Raw genomic sequence first — 24,332 nt, forward strand, 5'->3', positions numbered from 1 at the left:
TGACATCGCCAGGCAATTAATTAAGACAGTCCTAGCAAAACTCTTGCTTGAAACTAAAACTCTTTGCTAAGAAGCTATTTTTGTTTCATGTTGACTAGTTTAATACATGTTATTTTACAGTAATGTACTTAATTGTTACCAAGAAATAATTTGATTTTGAAATAAAACGGCTGCAGGGTTTCTGAACTCTGTCCTAGGCCCCCCCTGGGTGCACATTTCAAATAGCCAACTCATCACCAAACTTAGATTATTTTAATTAGCTGTGTCGCGCTAGGGCAAAAACCAGAACGTGTACCCAGGGGGGGCAGGACTGAGTTTGGGAAACCCTGCTCTATAGGGTTGAACTGCAGCTTTAACATTGCCCTATAGAGAGCAGTAGACATTTCGATAAAACTCTTGGCTGCACACTGCACGCACCCATACTTTAAAGGGGAGGGACCTATGTATTATTGCTGTCTGTTACATTTCCCAGTCGTGGCAGTGGAACGTGAACGGTGCTAATATATTCAGAGTGGAAAAGTCGAGTATTAAGCGCTCATTTACTCCTTTTCTGAAATGGTCTGCTCAACGCAGCATGTTTACAGATGGCTGGTTAACGTTTAACGTCTGATAAGTTCTAAACTGAGCTGTGCGTTAAATTCCTAACGGTGAGCTATCGTACGACAACCACCGGTAGCCAGGAAACTGGTTGGATTTGACACTTGAATCCGTCGGTGACTGTCACCGAGAAGGCACCTATTCGTCTGCGGCAAGGTGAGTGCTGCTGTCCTCATGTCAACTCGAGCTGTAAAGCCCATGCGAATGGTGTCCGTTCATTTAATATTACCCCAATTCTTAGCAGCAAGGTCAGTCTGTGCAGTCAGACATAATCTGGAATGCGAGGCAACACTTTGCTTACACAGTTTGGCCTCGTTTTGTAGCCATGTGAATTGAGCTCTTAATCACTTGGTAGCAATGCAACTTGCGTAGCTACTGTAACATTGTGAAACTGTTTTGTCACAGGGGGCGTGTGATCTTGCCATCGTCGTAATGAGAGTTTTTAGAAGCCTAGTTATTTTGATGCAGTACTTTTCATATGAATGTCTTCCCAGTGAAATGTGTTTCTGGTTTGCGCGGTCAAAGTAAACATTCCTTTGGAATGACATCCGCAGTTTTGTTATTTTATTAGGATCCCCATAAGCTGCTTTACTCTTCCTGGGGTCCACATGAAAAATAACATATTACAGATCATTAATAGACAAGAACAGCTCAAGGATAGAACTACATAAAAAAAGAAAAAACGTTCACAACAGCCATTGGGGTTGTTCTGAACGTGAAAAGCCCAGGTACTCATAGAAGAACAATGTTAGCCTACACGAACTGCCCCCTTGTGTCTATTAGCGTAACTAGAAGCCTATAATAGCTTACAAAAAGGCCTATGTGGAATGATAGGCATTTAGCCTAAATCTCTCTCCAGCCTACATTTCTAAGTTAATTTAGCCACATTGATTGTCACATGGTTCCTTTCAGTGAAGGCTCCTCAGAGGAGTGGGAGGACTATCCTCAGTGAATTTCATAAATATTGGAACATTTAAAAAGAGGGATGTTATGTTGGTAGCAGGCTATGTCTATCCAACACTTGAACTCTTCCAAGTCAAGGTAAGCTTTTGGTTTTATATATATATTTTTTTGCCAACGGGGCCTGCACAAACTGTACACTATACTGCATGATTGTAATGGGTTTACTAGCGTTAGTTTGAATAGATATGTTGACTATGAGGTAACCACGATGTAGGCTGTGCCTTTTTTCCGCCTGGTCACAGACAGCTGATGTGTTTTGCACTGAAGTCCACAAGTGAAGGGAAAAGGTGAGAGGAGGAGAGCATGTAGATAGTTGCCAGAAGGAATTATATGTATATACAAGGAGCAAAGTGATCATGGTGTTTTTACATGGCTGCTATGAAAGTGAACTGTGTTTGACTAACGTTGTAAATTTTAATTCATGGACTAGGTTGTAGCAACCCCATGACGGGTACAAGGAAAATTCAAATATCATGCAGTAACCTAAACCTATCGATGTTACAATGAGCTGGGTGAATTGAAAATGAATGACAGTCATCCAATAGGCTGTAATAGAAGTAAGGCCATGCTCATTTGAAAAATACATCCTCCTCCCACATCTTAAATGGCACCAACCGCCACTGGTTCCTTTGGATATTTGCTAGTTCCCCCAACACTGAATAGCCAGCCCACTGTTGTAGATCGGCAAAAACAATGTTCAAAGGTAAATTACACTGGCAATAAGTAAGGCTGTAATTCACCTGGTTATAGTTTGTACAGCTTATAAAACAAAATAAATTACTGTCCATTCAAACTTTTCCAAGTAGCCTATATAGGTCTACTATCATAAAAAAAAAATCTGATAAAATATTATCCTACTCTTTTTAAAGTAGAAAAAAAATGATTCTCTTCAAATTGAAAGAATATGACTTTGAATGAGTATCCTATTATTTAAATGAATTATTTTTTAATTTTTTTTTATTGGGCTAACCAGTGGGAAATGAAAGTTCAGTTGTTGTCCCAATAGTCTGAATTCATTGCACCAGTTATGTCAGAAGCTACAAAACAGCAGGTTAACCTTGTCTGCTCAGGTCAACACTGCACCACCAATGCATAAATTTATCCCGATATGTCGCGCATGGCAGTTCATCAACTGAGAAATAAAAAAATATATATTTACACAATAGTGTGAGATTGAAGCTCACAATTCAGAACACCCCCACACACCCCTCAAACATCCCATTGGTTCCTGCATGAATGCCCCACCCCTCGAGCATGCCATCTTCATGCTGGTGTGACAGTTTTGATATTTTGGGTTTCCCCTGATTGTCTATGTGGTTAAAATGGGTGTCAAAAGAAAAATAATAGTGTTTTCAGAGTTTTTCGGGAAGGAGGACATTGTCCTAGCTAGCTAGCTACCTATCCCGCCTGCTGTGTACCAGAGTTCTAGCTAGCTAGCTAACATAGTGTCCTTTGTTCCCACTTGCCGAACACCTGCTGTTAACAGAATTGTGGGAAAGCAGTGCCCAACAGGCAGGGGTAAAAGACACTGTCTACTGGTATCCTAGCCAGCTAGCTACCTTTGTCGCCACCGCCTCCTCTTCTTCTGTGGGGTTTATCGGTGGTTGGCATTAGAGGTCGACGGATTATGATTTTAACGCCAATGCCGATTATTGGGGGACCAAAAAAAGCCGATACTGATTAGTTGGCCGATTTATTATTATTTTTTAATTCATTTGCATTAATGACAATTACAACAATACTGAATGAACACTTATTTTAACTTAATATAATACATCAATAAAATCAATTTAGCCTCAAATAAATAATGAAATGTTCAATTTCGTTTAAATAATGCAAAAACAAAGTGTTGGTGAAGAAAGTAAAAGTGCAATATGTGCCATGTAAGAAAGCTAACGTTTCAGTTCCTTGCTCAGAACATGAGAACATATGAAAGCTGGTGGTTCCTTTTAACATGCGTCTTCAATATTCCCAGGTAAGAAGTTTTAGGTTATAGGAATTATAGGATTATTTCTCTCTATACCATTTGTATTTCATTAACCTTTGACTATTGGATGTTTATATAGGCACTTCAGTATTGCCAGTGTAACAGTATAGCTTCCGTCCCTCTTCTTACTCCTACCTAGGCTCAAACCAGGAACACAACAACAACAGCCACCCTCGAAGCAGCGTTACCCAACGAGAGCAAGGGGAACAACCACTCCAAGTCTCAGAGCGAGTGATGTTTGAAACTCTATTAGCGCGCACCCTGCAACTAGCTAGCCATTTCACATCGGTTACACAAGCCTAATCTCAGAAGTTGATAGGCTTGAAGTCATAAACAGCTGCTGGCAAATGCACGAAAGTGCTGTTTGAATGAACGCTTACGAGCCTGCTGGTGCCTACCCTTTGCTCAGTCAGACTGCTCTATCAAATCATAGACTTAGTTATAACACGATAACACACAGAAATACGAGCCTAAGGTCATTAATCTGGTCGAATCTGGAAACTATCATCTCGAAAACAAAACGTTTATTCTTTCAGTGAAATACAGAACCGTTCCGTATTTTATCTAATGGGTGGCATCCATAAGTCTAAATATTCCTGTTACATTGCACAACCTTAAATGTTATGTCATAATTACGTAAAATTCTGGCAAATTAGGCGGCACATTGTTGCACATACACTGACTCTGCGTGCAATGAACGCAAAAGAAGTGACACAATTTCACCTGGTTAATATTGCCTGCTAACCTGGATTTCTTTTAGCTAAATATGCAGGTTTAAAAATATATACTTCTGTGTATAGATTTTAAGAAAGGCATTCATGTTTATGGTTAGGTATACATTGAAGCAACGTTACGCACCACATCGATTATATGCAACGCAGGACACGCTAGATTATCTAGTAATATCATCAACCATGTGTAGGTAACTAGTGATTATGTTTTTTTTTATAAGATAAGTTTAATGCTTAAGCTAGCAACTTACCTTGGCTTACTGCATTCGCGTAACAGGCAGTCTCCTCGTGGATGGCAATGTAATCATGTGGTTAGTGTTGGACTAGTTAACTGTAAGGTTGCAAGATTGAATCGCCCGAGCCGACAAGGTAAAAATCTGTTCTGCCCCTGAACGAGACGGTTAACCCACCGTTCCTAGGCCGTCATTGAAAATAAGAATGTGTTCCCAACTGACTTGCCTCGTTTAATTAAAGGTGGTAAAAAAATTGGGGGGCCAAATCAGCCCTAATTAATTGGCCATTCCGATGAATCGGTCGACCTCTAGTTGGCATCCAACGTTATAGTGCATTACCACCACCTACTATACTGGAATGCCCTGCCTCCCACCTGTGTACTGGAGTCCCTTGCTTAAAAATGGACCAATAGAAGTATAAATTGCCCACATGCAGGAGTAGGCCATAATTACACCCTTCTCAGTTTATATGCATGGTATAGCCGCTATAGACAGGGAACAAGGTGTAATAAATGGTAATGACTTCATATAGAGGGTAGTGCCTATGTTGTAAATAGTATTGGTTTCAAATCTATTTTTAAGTTACAATAAAAAAAATTCTCATAATCGTCCATTTGGGAGCGATTTTACAGTTAAATCATATTAACCCGACCCTAAACAGGGACACTGACCTATTTCAAATGTGTTACCATGGTGATCTTATAAATAAGCCTTTCTGGCTGTTTTAAAGGCAATGCCCATTTTTAGACCTAGACTTTCAGACATGATTGCAAACACAAGCCTCTGGCAAAGTTCTAGTATGCTAGGTGTTCCTGTAGACTTCTGGTAATTGTGTTAGTGCTAGCTAGCATTTCCTTGTGAAACGACCTTTTAACTTACATCATACTGGACGCAAATACATAAAAATGGCATCCACATGTTCATCTGACTCTGGGTAATTATACAGGGCTTCATTTCCAAAATCCAGAACTATCCCTTTCAGGCTGGATCAGTATTAACTCTCTGAGGACTGGCATTGTTTTGATAGAAAGCCAAGGCAGGCAAACGGAAAACCCCCACATCAGTGTTGTGATGGGTCGGAGGACTTAACAAGCTCCACTCTGCTTGGCCAATCAGGGAGGGCCGTCAGGCGTGGCCCACGTGAGAAAGTGGCCCGGGAAGACCATTAAAAGACGCGGTCAGCTGCTCCACCACTAGTGGTGCTATAGGAGCTGAGGGCCAATTCTCTAGCTCTCTTTCTCCCCTGAAGGATACACTTGGTCGCTCCACTCCTCCTCATGGATTTAAAATTGAATGACTGGCAAAAGAAGCATGGTGAAAATAAATTCTCATCATGCTTACACAGATCCAATGCTGTCCAGCTTCTCATATACAGGGTGAACACAGGGACAACTGATCCCAAATGCGTTGTTTTGCATGGAGAGTAATTGAAGTGGAGGAAATCTCTTGATTGGGTAAACCCTGTTTTCCCCGCTCTGCTCAGCTTGCCCAGCTTATATAGATTCAAGCCAGGTCATCAGAGTTAAAGGACTATTTTACAACTTGTTAGACTACTTTCAGAGTGAGGAACCATGGGCCAGGGGAAACTGAAATCCATAGTTTGTAATGACTGTTTAAAGAGAACCAAACTTCAGCTAACTTTAGCCACCTCTAGCTAAAAATCTATGGAAGTGAGGTAAGCATGTTTAAAAAAAAAAATAATAATAAAAATAATGTCCAAATCACGTAAAATCAACTCTATATTTGGTTTGAAGTTACTTAAAGCTGCAATATGTAACTTTTTAGGCATCTCGACCAAATTCCCCATTTGAGATTTCTTATGAGTGATGTCAGAATTCGCTCACTGTTCCAAAACGTATTGTTATGCAACAGGACAGTTTTATTCTTTATTTAACTAGTCAAGTCAGTGAAGAACAGATTCTTATTTACAATGACAACCCACTGTGGCCAACTGCCTTGTTCAGAGGCAGAACGACAGATTTTTACCTTGTCAGCTCGCGGATTCGCTAACCTGGGCTGCCCTCAAATCAAGGCACTGCCTGCTAATATATCTATATATATATATATTATGTATCAACTTGTAAATTTCATATGATTTTCAAACAACCGCATTCCACCTCACTAATTCACATAGAAGTAGCCTATTTCACTGTCGCGGTCAATTTACATTTGAGGCATGCTATGCTAATGTAAGGCAAGGATTAGCTGGATGAGCCGGACAAACTTCTCTCTTCGATGAGAGCTCAAGCACTCCCCCAGTGTTCCCTCGTGCAAATGTCTGCAAACTTGGCCTATCTCCAGTTAGGACAGAACCTGGCCGAAACCCCAGACGCGCCTGCGTTGTCTTCATTGTTGTTTCCCTTACAAATATTTACTGTGTGTGTTCTTATTAAAGTAAGTGCCTTATTACCTTATTACCTTTATCGTAATACAGTTTATGTATATCGTGATATGTATTTATCTATTGTAGCCCCCCTGTATTTATGTATGCTGCATAATGTATTCTGCGTGTTTTTTTATTTTTTATAACCGTGGACAAGCTAGATACTGATTTTCATAATGGTGTTATGCTCAATTGTGCTTATCTAGTTAAATTTTTCTATAACTTCTGTAAAACATTGCTAATTGTGTCAAATAAGTATTTAGCTTGTCGTATCCATTTGAAGCTGCCCTGGCCTTAGCATGACCATTGCATTGGCCTGTGTATTAATTGAGCTTCTTTAGCATAGCTCTGCCCTGACCCCCCTCCTTGTGGAGCGCTTCAGTCATGTTACTTCATTGTAACAGTGTATTATTGCTGTATCCTGATTTTATTCTGACTACTAAATCCTCTTTATTCTGTACTTTCAGCAACCACACACACACACAGTATTGAATATAACTTGCCAACCTAATTGGAATTGGACATCTTTCTTCCCTGAGATTGATGATTGCTTTTGCGTGCTAGCAACATGCTGTTTGGAGAGGAGAGGCAAAATACGACTACTTGTGTTGGCTCCGTCTCCTCCGTTAGCACTAGGACTAATGTAGCCTACGTTTCCCGGGTTTGGATGAGAATTGTCTTATGCTGTTGCTACTTCTGCACAACACTTGGGTGGGGGGGGGTGGGGGGGTGGCCAGCTCAAACGCGAACTGTTGTGTCGATTGTAACTAGACGTTCTAATCACTGCAGGGACCACAGTAGAATGAGCACACTTGTGTGTTCGTACGTGTTAAAGTGGAAATGACCAACATTTTAGCCTTTTTATGACCTTCAACAAACTACAAGTTTGCATTTTCTGTTGCGCAGGAAACATCCTGAAACTCCAGGATGATCACATTTTAAGATGCGGCATCTGTAGCTGTGCCTCTGTTCTCCACAGGGCTTGGTACAGCTGAGCCTGGCTGTCACTGTGCTCGAGTGCTCAGTGGTGTAACTGCATGGCTCTTCTCTCCTCTCTTGTGGAGGATTAGCGGGGCCCGTCTGTCGCAGATGGCTGACTTAGTATCGGCCTCCTCCTGGAGCTGTTCCCACAAACAGGCCCTCGGCTCTCTCTGCCTTGCTGCGGTCACTGTGATGTAACTCCGAGATGCACATATGCATCAGGCGGCACACACACAAATGATCTTTATCATGTTTGGGTCTTTTTGATTGTTGACTTTTTTTTTTTTAAATGTTCTGGTTACGTTTTCTGAAGCTGAACAAACAAGACATAATCCTTCAAATGATCTCTATGCAGCGTATAGCCTAGTAGATGGATGATTTGGTGGATGTTGATGTGATTAATGGTAAAATGATATTCCCAATCGGCAGATGCAGGACCAACAGTACTGTGTCCTTGGACACCGACAATGAAGGGGCAAACCTCCACTAATGTCGCCGTGTAATGGCTTCACTTCCTGTTTAGGGTGGGGTTAACATCTGATTGGTCAGCGGCAGGGCTGTACATTTCTCAACACTTTAAATTAATGCATAGCAGTAAAATGTGCACAAGCGCCAAGCAAACCAGGCTGCCACTCTTGACTCCATTCCAAGGAATAAGGTGACTTTTTTTTCCCATATTTTTTTTTTCATGGCGCCTCTGCAGCTGACAAATTATTATTCTGAAGCTGTAGCCTATTGTTTTGTTTAAATGTGTATGGATCTTTTGAAGTTTCTGCACACAGGGGCGTTGGCTATGCATTGAGTTTGGCCAAAATTGTGGGTGTTTTAAAATCTTTTACCTTAGATTTAATACCCAAAGACTGGGAGGGGTAACTGTTTTGGTGTGTGTGTGTGTGTGTGTGTGTGTTCAAGCTCAGTTGTGTGGAAATATGTTTACCGCAGTAAGCTACATTCCATCCTGAATTATGTTCTATTTAAGAGCCTGTTCTGGCAATGTACAAGATGTTGGACCCTGGGAAATGACAGCATGCTTCCTCACTCATGACATGTACAGTTCCAGTCAAAAGGTTGGACACACTGACTCATTCAATGTTTTTTCTTTATTTAACTTTTTTCTATGTTGTACAATAATAGTGAAGACATCAAAACTATGAAATAACACATGGAATCATGAAGTAACCAAAAGTGCTAAACAAATGAAAATCAATGTTATATTTGAGAATTCAAAGTAGGCACCCTTAGTCTTGACAGCTTTGCACACTTGTGGCATTCTCTCGACCAGCTTAACTTGAAAATCTTTTACAACAGTCATGAAGGAGTTCCCACATATGCTGAGCACTTGTTGGCTGTTTTTCCTTCACTCTGTGTTCCAACTCATCCCAAACCATCTCAATTTGGTTGAGGTCGGGTGATTGTGGAGGCCAGGTGATCTAATGCAGCACTCCATCACTCTCCTTCTTGCTCAATTAGCCCTCACACAGCCTGTAGGTGTGTTGTGTCATTGTCCTGTTGAAAAGCAAATGATAGTCCCACTAAGCGCAAACCAGATGGGATGGCGTATCTATCGCTGCAGAACGCTGTGGTAGCCATGCTGTTTAAGTGTGCCTTGAATTCTAAATAAATCACTGACAGTGTCATCAGCAAAGCACCATCACAGCTCTTCCCTCATGCTTCACGGTGGGAACCATACATGCGGAGATCATCCGTTCACCTTCTTTGTGGAACCAAAAATCTCAAATTTGCAATCGGTCCAAAGGACAGATTTCCAACGGTCGAATGCGCATTGCTTGTGTTTCTTGATCCAAACAAGTCCATTGGAACTTTCTTCTTATTGGTGTCCTTTTAGTAGTGGTTTCTTTGCAGCAATTTAACCATGAAGCCCTGATTCACACAGTTTCCTCTGAACAGTTGATGTTGAGATGTGTCTTTTACTTGAAACCCATGAAGCATTTATTTGGACTGCAATTTCTGAGGCTGATAACGTGTGTGTGTGTGTGTGTGTGTGTGTGTGTGTGTGTGTCAGAAGTGTACATACACCTTAGCCAAATACATTTAAACTCAGTTTTTTACAATTCCTGACATTTAATCATAGTAGAAATTCCCTGTTTTAAGTCAGTTAGGATCACCAATTTTTTTAAAGAATGTGACATGTCAGAACAATATAATTATTTCAGCTTTTGTTTCTTTCATCACATTCCCAGTGGGTCTGAAGTTTCCATACACTCAATTAGTATTTGGTAGCATTGCCTTTAAATTGTTTAACCTGTTGAAACTCCCCATCCCGGATCCGGGATCGTGACTAAAGCCTCAGGCTCATTAGCATAACGCAACGTTAACGATTTCTGAAAATCGCAAATAAAATGAAAATAATGCGTCTGCTCTCAAGCTTAGCCTTTTCTTAACAACACTGTCATCTCAGATTTTCAAAATATGCTTTTGAACCATAGAAATTGACTAATTTGTGTAAGAGTATGCTAAGCTACCTTAGCATTTTGAGTAGCATTTAGCACGCAACATTTTCACAAAAACCAGATAACCAAATAAATAAAATCATTTACCTTTGAAGAGCTTCGGATGTTTTCAATGAGGAGACTCTCAGTTACATACCAAATGCGCAGTTTTTCCTGAAAGCGTCTGTGTGTAGGAGAAATCGTTCCGTTTTGTACATCGCATCTGGCTACCGAAACGAACTGAAAATTCAGTCACCTACAACGTCAAACTTTTTCCGAATTAACTCCATAATATCGACCGAAACATGGCAAACGTTGTTTGGAATCAATCCTCAAGGTGTTTTTTCACATATCTCTTCATTGATATATCGTTCGTGGAAGCTTGCATTCTTCTCTAAATTCCATGGAAAAATACTTGCAGCTGACTTTTGCGCACCAATTTCGGCGCAGGACACCGGGCGGACACCTGGTAAATGTGGTCTCTTATGGTCAATCTTCCAATGATATGCCTACAAATGCGTCACAATGCTGCAGACACCTTGGGGAAACGACAGAAAGGGCAGACTTACTCCTCTCGCATTCACAGCCATATAAGGAGACAATGGAAAACAGAGCCTCAAAAATCCTGCTCATTTCCTGGATGCCGTCTCATCTTGGTTTTGCCTGAAGCTCACGTTCTAGGGCACGCACAGAAAATATCTTGGTAGTTCTGGACACGTCAGAGTGTTTTCTTTCGAAAGCTATCAATTATATGCATAGTCGAGCATCTTTTTGTGACAAAATATCTTGTTTAAAACAGGAACGTTTTTCATCCAAAAATGAAATAGCGCCCCTAGAGTTTCAGCAGGTTAACTTAGGTCAAATGTTTTGGGTAGCCTTCCACAAGTTCCCACAATAACCTGAAAGGCCGCTCAGCAACTTATGTCGATTTATAGGACTAGTTTTACTGTGGCTATAGACACTTTTGTACCTGTTCCCTCCAGCCTCTTCACAAGGTCCTTTGCTGTTCTGGGCTTGATTTTTCACTTTTCGCATGAAAGTATGTTCATCTCTAGGAGACGGTGTCTCCTTCCTGAGCGGTATGACGGCTGTGCGGTCCCATGGTGTTTATACTTGCGTACTATTGTTTGTACAGATGAACGTGGTACCTTCAGGTGTTTGGACAAGTCCAATACAGCACATGAAAGATAAGCATCTTGTTAACCTACCCATTTGTGTCTGATAAAACTTTTTTTTATTTTTTTATTTTTTTTATATATAGCGGAAACACACCATGTTAGATCACCACCAAATCCAAAAAAAACACACACAATTTTTTTTTTCTTTTTTTCCCCAGCCAAAGAGTCACAAAAGCATAATTAGAGATAAAATGAATCACTAACCTTTGATAATCTTCATCAGATGACGCTCATATGACATGTTAAACAATACATTTATGTTTTGTTCGATAATATGCATATTTATATCCACAAATCTCGGTTTACATTGACGCCATATTCAGAAATGCCTCCAAAATATCCAGAGTAATTAGAGAGCTACGCTAGATAACATAAATACTCATCATAAACTTTGACGAAAGATACATATTTTACATATAATTAAAGATACACTGGTTCTTAATGCAACCGCTGTGTCAGATAAAAAAAAAATAAACATTACGAAGAAAGCATACCATGCAATAATCTAAAACGGTGCTAAGACGTAACAATATTTCTCTGCCATGTTGGAGTCAACAGAAATACGAAATTACATCATAAATATTCCCTTACCTTTGATCTTTCATCAGAATGCAGTGCAAGGAGTCCTAGTTCCACAATAAATCATTGTTTTTGTTCCATAATGTTCATTACTAGTGTCCAATTAGCTGCTTTTGCTAGAACTGTTAGTCCACATGTTCAAAAGCAGCTGGCGCTGGTCCAGGCGAGCTCGGACAAACTTCAAAAAGATATTCCAGGTCGAAAAAACTGGTCAAACTAAGTAGAGAATCAATCTTCAGGATGTTATTTTCATATATCCAATAACGTTCCAACCGGAGCATTCGTTTTTGTCTACAGAGTCATGGAACGCAGGCGTTATCAACAGTAATGTGAGCAACCAGGAACTGGCATTCTGACAGACAACTGACTTATTCCCCTTCCATCCGGTCATACATCACACTAGAGGCTTTATTCCATGTTCTACTGAATGGTGTCATCTAGTGGAAGGCGTAGGAAGTGCGAACATATCCATATCTTGTTTGGATGTGAGTAGGCGATGACTTGAAATTCGACCAGCCCCGGAATTTCCACTTCCTGTTTGGAAATTTGCCTGCCCTATGAGTTCTGTTATACTCACAGACATAATTCAAACAGTTTTAAAATTCAGTGTTTTCTATCCAATAGTAATAATAATATGCATATATTAGCATCTAGGACAGAGTAGGATGCAGTTCACTATGGGCACGCAATTCATCCATAGTGAAAATGCTGCCCCCTATCCCTAACAGGTTTTAACTTCTTGCGTCGCGCAATCCCGTATCCTGGAGCGTAATCATAGCCTCAAGCTCATTAGCATAACGCAACGTTAACTATTCATGAAAATCGCAAATGAAATGAAATATATTCACTCACAAGCTTAGCCTTTTGTTAACAACACTGTCATCTCAGATTTTCAAAATATGCTTTTCAACCATAGCTACACAAGCATTTGTGTAAGAGTATTGATAGCTAGCATAGCTATAAGCCCAGAATTCAGCCAGCAACATTTTCACAAAAACAAAATCATTCAAATAAAATCATTTACCTTTGAAGAACTTCAGATGTTTTCAATGAGGAGACTCTCAGTTAGATAGCAAATGTTCAGGTTTTCAAAAAATATTATTTGTGTAGGACAAATCGCTCCGTTTTGTTCACGTTTGGCTATGAAAAAATCCTTTATCCAGTTATAGCCTCAAGCTCATTAGCGTAACGTTAACTATTTATGAAAATCTCAAATTATTTTTTTTTTTACATGGCACATATTTCGCTTTTACTTTCTTCTCCAACACTGTTTTTGCATTATTTAAACCAAATTAAACATTTATTTGAGACAATTGATTTTATTTATGTATTATATTAAGTTAAAATAAGTGGTAATTCAGTATTGTTGTAATTGTCATTATTTTTATATATATATATATGTATAGACTTTTTTTTTGTCCTCCAATAATCGGTATCGGCGTTGAAAAATCATAATCGGCCGACCTCTAGTAAAAATGCATGTTGTGTGAGTATGGATGTGGGTATGCAGATCCGCGAGCAACTGTGGCCCCTCATGATCAGTTTCCAAGTGTGTGTGCATGTGTACTGTATGTGTGTCCACAAACTGCAGAAACCCCCAACATCATTACAACATTCCTGCTGGTCATTTTGAATCCCAGTTACACAGTAATATGGTATTCCATTATGCACTCATATGGCTTGAATTACAATGTGTTCTTGGTCTATTTTGTACTAGTACCAGCCAATGTGTACACATATCACTCATAAAGACAGACATGATAATGATGGTACCAGCATATTAACGATCAACTCAGTCTGTGTTCTTGAACCAACAGATTGACAAACCAACAGATTTAAGCCTTTTTTTTTAAGGGAATGAATCTGTATATTTTCCTTTTCGGAAGGTGGGTGTGTTAATTGGTTGTTGATGTGGTGGTTAGTTACCCCCATAGACAACAACTATCACTCTTGAACCTAGTGAAAAAGCACCATCTGAAAATAATAAATGATCCATCAATGTGATTGCAAAAATCACTGGTGTGTAAAAGTTGCCCTAAAAGCCACAAACCATAACTTTTCCTGCCATTTTTAATGGTCACTTCAATTGATTCTGAGGAGTGGGTCTATAAACTAGCCTATGCTTTATGGGCTTAGGGTAAGACATTCCTACTATCATAACACCAAATCTTTAGCTTGTAGGATATTATGTCGTTGTTTTGTCTTTTGCAAGTGAATAATGTATAGGCCATTTCAAATACGGTTTCAAAATAGCATGCCGGTCTAATGTCAGTCCTTGCATCACTCGCTCAGAACTACCCTCAAATTTATAGACTATTTCCCAGAAATGTAGCCTAGCTCATTCTGTTTCAAACCAAGTGGAGGGGGCTGCTGGCTGCATTTGGACTGAAACACAGATTCCAGATTGGAGCTTTAAATATTGACACAATAATGAGGGTACATCCATAGTCCTGTCCCTGTGCATTTTCGTGGAATTAGTGAGTAGGTCTATGTTATGTTGGACCTTTGCCCAATGCTTTGACAATCCGATCAAATGGGGAGACTATTAAACAAGATACATTTTTTTCAACACCCTCCATTCTCTGTTTTCTTTATCAAACTGCATGATTGACAGGTCAGTGTCTATTACTACACAGAAGGCGAACCCACTCCTTGCCCACAATTCCTTGTCACAAGGAGTAAGCATTATCAGAGAAGGGAAATGTCCATCACCGACATGCCCATTGTCTTACATCAGATATTGCACGGATCTGTCTCGTATCTCACAAAGGGTAATGGGATTGATCAAAAGTTGTCCAGCTTCAATGGGCTGCCATAACATTTAGAAAATATTACCTAGGTGACATTGTCTGCTGAACGCCATTTCTGCCTCAACTGTCTGAATGAATCCATGCTAAAACTAATCAACGGTGCTACACCTGGTGGAGAGAGATTGTAGGACTGAAATAGTTTCTTTATGCATGCTGTACTTTACGACATGACACGCCACGATGTAAAGGAAGGAGGGTCAGTTTTTTTCAACTATTCTCCAATACCATAGAGCCATTACCATGTTGATCAACGCTTGAATAGAAACCTAGTTCACACCCCCGATTTTGAAGTCAATACAGTCCCATTAGTTTTCTTTGTATCCTCCTTTGAATGTTGCGTTACGCACATTTGTACGGAATGGGGTGAGTTTACGTTTACCGCTGTCCCAGCAGGACTCGTTGTCTGGATTAGTTTTTCTGTTAGCTAAATAGGCCTATATTTTCTCTTTGACAGAAGTGTAATTTACCTAATGTACTGGATGCTGCTGAGAACCGATAGCTTACGATGTGAGATTCTGATGGCTTTAGTTATTGTACTTTCTGCATGGCGCCACTGGTAACGTTTGTCTGGTTTCGAGAACAAGTTGAGCGGTCAGTTGACAAATCTTCTGCATGAGCCGCTTTTGTACATTTTTGTTCGGAATAAGATGTTCCATAGTATTTTCTGGGAGGTTTAGCAAATTGCCAGAAATGAAATGATAGTTGACACGTGACATGTTTCTGCAAAACTATGTATCTCCATTGAAAATGCTTCCTCGCTCTATTCCCTTCCCTCCCGGCAATGGCAGCCAAAATTGGATCCGCATGTCCTCCTGCCTACACACAAAGAAGGGACAAATACTCCAATATCCTGGTGAACTAACCTCCTCCTCCCCCCTTCCCTCAGGCTAGAGGAGATGAGACATTACTCTTTGTGAAGCTAAAATGTATCCTAGATCATAAGGAGGTTTTAAATACAAGAACGTTTTGTTGAAACTAATCAAAGAAATCGTGGTCGGGCCATCTGGAGATAGCCCCTTGCTGATTGGGCTATTTTGATCTATGCTTACAGGCATAGATTCACTTAATTTAACTGTATTTTCTTCTTCTGGGCAGAAGTAATTTGTCATTATGTGGGCATGTGGCGTTTCTCATACACGTTTATGGGGTCAGTAAAATGGTGCTCCATGTAGTTGGGTGACAGAAAGTTGGTAGGTTAGGCTATTTGTCGTTGCAGGCTGCATGTGTAGCTACTTTTTTGGCTTTGTGCTTTTCAGACTTGAGACACGTCAAACTGACTCAAATGTGGCACTGTCTTTTGGAACGAATATACTAATGTTTTACGCTGTTCAGTTACAAATGGATAGGGCCTAAATCTAACCTAGAACAAATTTGTACTTTTGAACATTCACAAACGCGTCTTTACACTCTGATACCATGCAGTGTCCATATGAATTTGACATGGGCTTTAATGGTTTTAAGACCTCTGGTTTGAGACTGATTTCTTTGTCCCGCTCCTGCCTGGACCCTCAGCTTTTCATTCCGCACCCGCTCCTGCTGGCTTTCTCTCTCCAACTCCCACCTGCTCCTTCAAGAACTGGTCCGGAAACCAACCACAGTCCCGCAATGTTATTTTAGGCATATGTGACACAGCTCACTTCGGCCATGTCCATGGTCCCAGCAATTTTGCACCCTATAGGCAAAATCAAAATGCGCAAAAATAACCTAAGAAATGGGTTCAATTACCATAGATTCTCAAGTGGCCCATTATATTAGGCTTAGCTATGTCAGTATTACTGTACTATGTCAGCCAATAGGCTAGACATACAGTAGTTTGAATAGAGTACAGTTGGAGAGAGTGGACGGACACTTCTTTTGGGCTACCTTTTTGCATAGAGTCTACCTTTATTAAGGAGCGTGGCGATTTTCAGACGGAGACAAATATTGGTGATCAATATTTATTTCTATGCAATGTAGTCTATAGCCTAATCATATTTAGGAAGTTAATTTAATTGAAAATGATAACTGCCCCGTGCTTCTCCGCCCATGCGTAGCTATAGCCTAATCTATTTAATTGAGACCACATGCGCACCTGATCTCGCGCGCCAAACGAGGAGAAGAGAGGTATGGCTACTGGATTTAAAGCAGCATGAATGATGAGGGCAGACACTTGCACTTTTTCTTGAGCTATGTCTTTCATACAGGATATAGCCTAATTCTTAGGAGCAGGACGATTTGCAGGCAGAGGCATACATGGGTTTATTGAACAGGAATAGGCGCAACACTTGCTCACCAATGTATGCGCATTGCACATTTTCCTTTTCAATGATCACACTTTTTTGTTGTGCACCTCCACTCATGTTGGTTCAGCGCCCTCCACTTCTTTCCGTTATCGCTATTTACTTTGAGTGTCTGTAAATAAACTTTACCCTAATCATATTGAAGTTAATTTCCGTGGAAAGCTATCTGCCACTTGATTCTCTGCCCATGCATAGGCAGCCTACTCGATTTCATTGAGACCACACATTTTACCTCTCACATCCAACTCGGAGAGGAGACGTAGGCTACTAGACTTGAAACGGTGAATTCTATGTGTGTGAATAATGCAACAAATATGTACTTTTAATACAATAGGTAGGCAAACGCATACAAAGCAGAACGATGACAGTTTCTACTCCCCCCAAAAATGCATCCTAAAGTGGTCTGACCACCCACTCCTGCAGTATGAAAAAGACAACCATGCCGAGATCTCTGTTTGGAGCTGCAGGTCCAGCACGATGCCCTCTAGTGTGAACCCCATGGAGGTCCAAGGTCAGGATCCACTTCTGTTGCCACCGAGACCGGTACTGTGGTGAGGAGCAGGGCAGGTGCACAGAGGGAGGGACACACTCCAACACGCGTGCGCACACACACACCAACCCATCTACCTCTGTCTGGAGCAGGATTCTGTCTCACTCCTTGCTTAGGAACGGGGACACTGCATGGCATCAGCTTTCATTAACCCCTCCACTACGCACACATTCCACCACTACCAATAGTAACAAAATAACAGACTCCTCCCATGTGCTCAACTCAGTTTGTTCTCATTCGGGAATGTGCAATAGTAGATTGTGAAATATATGTCCGTGGCCTTCGTGTGTTTTGGTACAAACGGTCATCAAAGTTGTTAAAAGGTTCTAAAAACAATTCTAAGAAATGCAACTGTTGGACAATGGATGAATACACTCCAAACCTTTTTTAAATGGTTTATTCAGGTTTATCAGATATTGCCTGAAATATAGCACATGAAACATTTTTACTGGCATGGACAAATAATGAATGGAGTTCAAGTATTCAATTTATTGCACTTTTTTATGCACATTTTCTAATGGTATTTAAAAAATATATATATTTTGTGTTATGATTCTTTATTTTATGTGCCTTATTTGCATAAATACACTGGGTGTATTTTCATATACAGTGGGGCAAAAAAGTATTTAGTCAGCCACCAATTGTGCAAGTTCTCCCACTTAAAGATGAGGCCAGTAATTTTCATCATAGGTACACTTCAACTATGACAGACAAAATGAGAATTTTTTTTTTTTCTCCAGAAAATCACATTGTAGGATTTTTTATTAATTTATTTGCAAATTATGGTGGAAAATAAGTATTTGGTCAATAACAAAAGTTTCTCTCAATACTTTGTTATATACCCTTTGTTGGCAATGACAGAGGTCAAACGTTTTCTGTAAGTCTTCACAAGGTTTTCACACACTGTTGCTGGTATTTTGGCCCATTCCTCCATGCAGATCTGGAGACTGGCTAGGCCACTCCAGGACCTTGAAAAGCTTCTTACGAAGCCACTCCTTCGTTGCCAAGGATGGTGTTATCATGCTGAAAGACCCAGCCACGTTTCATCTTCAATGCCCTTGCTGATGGAAGGAGGTTTTCACTCAAAATCTCACGATACATGGACCCATTCATTCTTTCCTTTACACGGATCAGTCGTCCTGGTCCCTTTGCAGAAAAACAGCCCCAAAGCATGATGTTTCCACCCCCATGCTTCACACTAGGTATGGTGTTCTTTGGATGCAACTCAGCATTCTTTGTCCTCCAAACACGAGTTGAGATTTTACCAAAAGGTTCTATTTTGGTTTCATCTGACCATATGACATTCTCCCAATCTTCTTCTGGATCATCCAAATGCTCTCTAGGAAACTTCAGACGGGCCTGGACATGTACTGGCTTAAGCAGGGCGACACGTCTGGCACTGCAGGATTTGAGTCCCTGGCGGCGTAGTGTGTTACTGATGGTAGGCTTTGTTACTTTGGTCTCAGCTCTCTGCAGATCATTCACTAGGTCCCCCCGTGTGGTTCTGGGATTTTTTCTCACCGTTCTTGTGATCATTTTGACCCCACGGGGTGAGGTCTTGCGTGGAGCTCCAAATCGAGGGAGATTATCAGTGGTCTTGTATGTCTTCCATTTCCTAATAATTGCTCCCACAGTTGATTTCTTCCAAGCTGCTTACCTATTGCAGATTCAGTCTTCCCAGCCTGGTGCAGGTCTACAATTTTGTTTTTGGTGTCCTTTGGCAGCTCTTTGGTCTTGGCCATAGTGGAGTTTGGAGTGTGACTGTTTGAGGTTGTGGGCAGGTGTCTTTTATACTGATAACAAGATCAAACAGGTGCCATTAATACTGGTAACGAGTGGAGGACAGAGGAGCCTCTTAAATAAGTTGTTACAGGTCTGAGAGACAAATCTTGCTTGTTTGTAGGTGACCACACTTATTTTCCACCATAAATTGCAAATAAATTCATTAAAAATCCTACAATGTGATTTTCTGGATTTTTTTCTTCTCATTTTGTCTGTCATAGTTGAAGTTTACCTATGATGACAATTACAGGCCTCATCTTTTTAAGTTGGAGAATTTGCACAATTGGTGGCTGACGAAATACTTTTTTTCCCCACTGTATGAATAGATTAACATAAAGGGGTGTTACAGGGCTGCAAACACCAAAAATTTGCTCTGTCTAGGCCTACCTACACTGAACTGCGCTGTCTAGACTGACTCATTAATGACTGTTAATGTCACGTTCTGTTCCATAATTTGATTGTTAATCCGAAGGTATCCTGCTATTTACACAATCAATATGCTTGGCTCTAGGTTACACCTATCTATACATACTTTACATTGTTTGCGAGTTCAGACATAATATCACTATAATCCGAGTGTTCATTTTTGGAATTTGCTTTCGTATCTAATTTGTAAACATTTACATTGTATTAAATTGGCAATTTTTTTAATTCCACAAAAAATGAGCACCCAACAAAACAAAGATATAATTTTTTTCTCTTTTTATTATGATGTAATTGTCGAGGCATTAAATCACAGACGAGGCGTTCTTATCGATTCAACGGAAAGACGATGTATTCCATTGAGCCCGTTTCAGCCATTACCTGGATGTGTTTGACAGGTCATTAAAAACCATTCTGCAGTCGTAACATTAACTGGGGGAAAAAATAATGGGTGCATGCAAGAGTATGAAAGGGTCGCAGGAGTAAAATGAAAGCAATCAATCGAGTGAGATGTAAGTGACAAGGTTTTGCACCCCTCAAACAAGAGAAGCTGAAAAATACATTCTCAGTTGAGAAGGGGGCATGCATGCATGTTAGTGATGTTGGTGAATATGTCCTAATGTGTAAGCTGTTACTTATCTTTACTTGTTGATAACTATACTTTTACATCATAGCCTCAGAAGAACTCCTATTGGCTGATTAAATGATGGATGTAACAGGGTATAGGCCTGCTATAGGGCAACTGCAGAGGTAGTGCATAATTCACAAATTATTTGTTACTAGTTTACGCTTTTCTTTCTTCATTTGTCATCTTGCAGACGCTCTTATCCAGAGCGACATTACAGGAACAATTAGGGTTGTCTTGCTCGAGGACACGTCAACAGATTTATTTTATTTTTTATTGATCTTGTTTTGGCTGATTTGATGGGGTTACAGATGACATTCTGTTTTCCTTCCATTTGGGACTTATTTTATTGCACTGATCAACAACATTTGCATAGAAGTTACTTATTTTGTAAAAGTGCGGACTGTCTCTTTAACCAGTAATGACGTCATTTACGAGGCAAAAGGGGGGCGGCCCATCAAAGCACTATTTACAGACCGTCGGTTCGCTGAGGCAATAGAACATCTTTGGGAGGAACGTGAGATCGAGACCAATTTTAAGAGACTGAAACGGTTGCTCTCCATCCAACCTCACTGAGCTCGAGCTGTTTTGCAAGGAGGAATGGGAAAAAATTTCAGTCTCTCGATGTGCAAAACTGATAGAGACATAACCCAAGCGACTTACAACTGTAATCGCAGCAAAAGGTGGCGCTACAAAGTATTAACTTAACCTCTTGAAACTCCCCATCCCGGATCCGGGATTGTGACTAAGCCTCAGGCTCATTAGCATAACGCAACGTTAACGATTTCTGACAATCGCAAATAAAATTAAAATAATGCGTTTGCTCTCAAGCTTAGCCTTTTCTTAACAACACTGTCATCTCAGATTTTCAAAATATGCTTTTGAACCATAGAAATTGACTAATTTGTGTAAGAGTATGCAAAGCTAGCATAGCATTTTGTGTAGCATGTAGCACGCAACATTTTCACAAAAGCCAGATAACCAAATAAATAAAATCATTTACCTTTGAAGAGCTTCTGATGTTTTCAATGAGGAGACTCCCAGCCACATACCAAATGCGCAGTGTTTCCTGAAAGCGTCTGTGTGTAGGAGAAACCGTTCCGTTTTCAACGTGAAACTTTTTCCGGATTAACTACATAATATCGACCGAAACATGGCAAACGTTGTTTGGAATCAATCCTCAAGGTGTTTTTTCACATATCTCTTCATTGACATGCAGTTCGTGGAAGCTTGCTTCTCTCTCTGTGCCCCATGGAAAAATACTGGCAGGTGACTTTTGCGCACCAATTTCGGCGCAGGACACCGGGCGGACACGTGGTAAATGTGGTCTCTTATGGTCAATCTTCCAACGATCTGCCTACAAATACGTCACAATGCTGCAGACACCTTGGGGAAACGACAGAAAGGGCAGACTCATTCCTCTTGCGTTCACAGCCATATAAGGAGATCATGAAAGACAGAGCCTCAAAAATCCTTGTCATTTCCTGGATGCCAAGTCATCTTGGTTTTGCCTGAAGCTCACGTTAAAGGGCACGCACAGAGAAGATATTTGTATTTCTGGACACGTCAGAGTGTTTTCTTTCGAACAGTAGCAATTATATGCATAGTCGAGCATCTTTTTGTGACAAAATATCTTGTTTAAAACGGGAACGTTTTTCTTCCAAAAATGAAATAGCGCCACCATAAGTGTAAGAGGTTAAGGGGGCTGAATAATTTTGCACGTCCAATTTTTCAGTTTTTGATTTGTTAAAAAAGTTTGAAATATCCAATAAATGTCGTTCCACTTCATGATTGTGTCCCACTTGTTGTTGATTCTTCACAAAAAAATACAGTTTTATATCTTGATGTTTGAAGCCTGAGATGTCGCAAAGTTCAAGGGGGCCGAATACTTTCGCAAGGCACTGTATATACATATACTGTAGTTATTACCACGCATGAGATTTCCACATTGTAGCCTGTTCATTGAATATATTAATTGATCATGTACTCTTCCTTGGCAAATAAAGGTGCGGTGCAGGTATGAATCTCTGAGACGTTCTTTTTCAGTCATATCCAACTCCATTATTTGAATGACGCTGTGTCTGCATGTAAACTCAGCAAAAAAAGAAATGTCCTCTCACTGTCAACTGCGTTTATTTTCAGCAAATTGAACGTGTAAATATTGGTATGACCGTAACAAGAGTCAACAACTGAGGCATAAACTGAACAAGTTCCCCAGACATGTGACTAACAGAAATTGAATAATGTGTCCCTGAACAAAAGGGAGGAGGGGGGAGGTCAAAATCATAAGTAACAGTCAGTATCTGGTCTGGCCACCAGCTGCATTAAATACTGCAGTGCATTTCCTCCTCATGGACTGCACCAGATTTGCCAGTTTTTGCTATGAGATGTTACCCAACTCTTCCACCAAGGCACCTGCATGTTCCCAGACATTTCTAGGGGGAATGGCCCGAGCCCTCACCCTCCGATCCAGCAGGTCCCAGGCGTGCTCAATGGGATTGAGATCCGGGCTCTTTGCTGGCCATGGCAGAACATTGACATTCCTGTCTTGCAGGAAATCACGCACAGAACGAGTAGTATGGCTGGTGGCATTGTCATGCTGGAGGGTCATGTCAGGATGAGCCTGCATGAAGGGTACCACATGAGGGAGGAGGATGTCTTCCCTGTAACGCACAGCATTGAGATTGCCTGCAATGACAACAAGCTCAGTCCGATGATGCTGCGACACACCGCCACAGACCATGACGGACCCTCCACCTCCAAATCGATCCCGCTCCAGAGTACAGGCCCCGGTGTAATGCTCATTCCTTTCGAAGATAAACGCGAATCTGACAATCACCCCTGGTGAGACAAAACCGTGACTCGTCAGTGAAGAGCACTTTTTGCCAGTCCTGTCTGGTCCAGCGACGGCAGGTTTGTGCCCATAGGCAATGTTGTTGCCAGTGATGTCTGGTGAAGACCTGCCTTACAACAGTCCTACCAGCCCTCAGTCCAACCTCTCTCTGCCTATTGCGGACAGTTTGAGCACTACTGGAGGGATTGTGCGTTCCTGGTGTAACACGGGCAGTTGTTGTTATCCTGTAGGTGGGATGTTTGGATGTACTGATCCTGTGCAGGTGTTGTTACACGTGGTCTGCCACTGCGAGGACGATCAGCTGTCTTAGGCGTCTCACAGTACGGACAATGCAATTTATTTCCCTGGCCACATCTGCAGTCCTCATGCCTCCTTGCAGCAGGCCTAAAGCACGTTCACACAGATGAGTAGGGAACCTTGGCATCTTTCTTTTGGTGTTTTTCAGAGTCAGTAGAAGGGCCTCTTTTTAGTGTCCTAAGTTTTCATAACTGTGACCTTTAATTGCCTACCGTCTGTAAGCTGTTTGTGTCTTTAACGACCATTCCACAGGTGCATGTTCATGAATTGTTTCCCATGCTTGTTCAATGAACCATAAACAGTGTTTAAACCCTTTACAATGAAGATCTGTGAAGTTAATTTGCAAAAATCCAAATATCTTTGAAAGATAGGGTCCTGAAAAAGGGAGGTCTCTTTTTATGCTGATTTAAAAAAAAATGTTATGCATAATAATTATAGACTTCAACAGTGTTTCACTCCTGCTCCTGGGACATTAAATAATTATACATTGTAACTATGCAATAGACTAGAAACATGATTTTGCATATCTAACTCCCTTCCTCTTCGTTAATCTGAGGACACAGGACAGTATTTCAAAGATACTTATTTTCAACCAGTGGAGAATGTGAAACACTTTATTGAAAGAAGTTC

At 40.7% G+C, this 24,332-nt stretch overlaps 1 protein-coding gene across 2 annotated transcripts in view; it reads left to right on the top strand.

Moving 5' to 3' along the window:
* Positions 1-472: 472 nt before the first annotated feature.
* The window catches only part of LOC135555913 (thyroid hormone receptor alpha), a 92,443-nt gene continuing 68,583 nt past the window's right edge, over positions 473-24,332 (top strand). For both annotated transcript variants that reach the window (XM_064988721.1, XM_064988720.1), the window contains exon 1: positions 473-753. The gene's annotated coding sequence lies outside the window, so the exon portion shown is untranslated. The remainder of the gene's footprint in view (positions 754-24,332) is intronic.

The sequence above is a fragment of the Oncorhynchus masou genome, chromosome 15 (assembly GCF_036934945.1).
Source record: "Oncorhynchus masou masou isolate Uvic2021 chromosome 15, UVic_Omas_1.1, whole genome shotgun sequence".
NCBI lineage: Eukaryota > Metazoa > Chordata > Actinopteri > Salmoniformes > Salmonidae > Oncorhynchus > Oncorhynchus masou.